Source organism: Geospiza fortis, unplaced genomic scaffold, assembly GCF_000277835.1.
Source record: "Geospiza fortis unplaced genomic scaffold, GeoFor_1.0 scaffold58, whole genome shotgun sequence".
In the NCBI taxonomy this organism is placed as follows: Eukaryota; Metazoa; Chordata; class Aves; order Passeriformes; family Thraupidae; genus Geospiza; species Geospiza fortis.
Window position 1 is genome coordinate 510,072 of NW_005054359.1, and position 1,195 is coordinate 511,266.

The 1,195-nt window shown below is 34.5% G+C and overlaps 1 protein-coding gene across 1 annotated transcript in view; it reads right to left on the bottom strand.

Moving 5' to 3' along the window:
- Window positions 1-1,195, bottom strand: part of RELCH (RAB11 binding and LisH domain, coiled-coil and HEAT repeat containing) — a 72,176-nt gene that overhangs the window by 70,098 nt on the left and 883 nt on the right. The gene's annotated exons all lie outside the window — the stretch shown is intronic.

Genomic DNA, 1,195 nt, shown 5'->3' on the forward strand with positions numbered 1-1,195 from the left:
TGGGAAACCAGCTGTAGGTCACAGTAGTTCTGCTTGAGCAGGAGGTTGGACCAGATGACCACCTCAGCCATGCTGTGATTCTGAGATTATTCTTGCCATGCTTTCTCTTACTCCAAAATTATTTTTTTCAAATGACAAAACAGTTCACAACTTTCTTTCTCCTCTAACATCAAACAAGATGAAAAAGTACTTGTTATATAAATATTAAATTCTTGTTCTTTGACTTTTTACGTAACAGTATTTCCTTCAATTCAACAACAAAGTAATCAGCTGCATCACTATCATGCAGTTACATTGCAGGAAGGGAGGAAGAAAATTGCCTCTACCCTACAGTGCGCTGGAAGGAAAGGTTCACTATTTCTTTAAAGCTTTTTCAACTTGGTCTGTCGTAAAAAAAATATAGCTTTTTAAAACTATTTGTCCAACACAATATACTTAGTAGCATGTCTCAGGCATTCACATCATAAATAAGTACATAAGGCCTACAAACTTTATTGAATTACTCAACATTTTAGCCTGTGCTAGAGGAGATGTCAGTTCAGTTTCTCAAAACCGCAACTTTACAATACACTAGAAATCCAAATACAAGTAACACCTTGAAAACAAGGAGTTGTCCAATTGAACCCAGCAGTATAAGGTTTCAGGACTTATCTAAAAAAAAAGACTCCGCATGCTATATTTTAAAGAGCTCCATAGATATGAGTTACCTAACTCAGATTTTGTAAAAAAATCTTAATTTAGTTGGGAAGTGTAAGAACATCCTGAAAAAAGATTTTTTTCCCATATTTTCATTAATTCTGTGTTTCTAGAACACAGAAATCCAGTATTTACAAATTTTTGATTAACAGAGATGGACTGCATACAGATCAGCTTCCAACATAGCTGATATCAATATCTACTTGATAACAACTTGCTTGCAAATACTAGACAAACTTTTTTATCAGGAATGAAACGTGTGTAAAATTTTCAGCAAGCATTCTTTCAGCTGGACAAAGTTTGAGTCACATCTTCAGTTTAGAAAAAGGTAATTCTCAGAGGGAAAAAAAGCTACAGGAATTTTGATATAACTTACACAGAACTGAAATTACATATGGAAGAACTTAGAGAAGTTGCCAATGGTTGGTTCTGAAATGCAAAGCTCTAGCCTAACATTCTAATTTCCTTCTTTCCACCTACCAAAACCAATCTCTTTCCC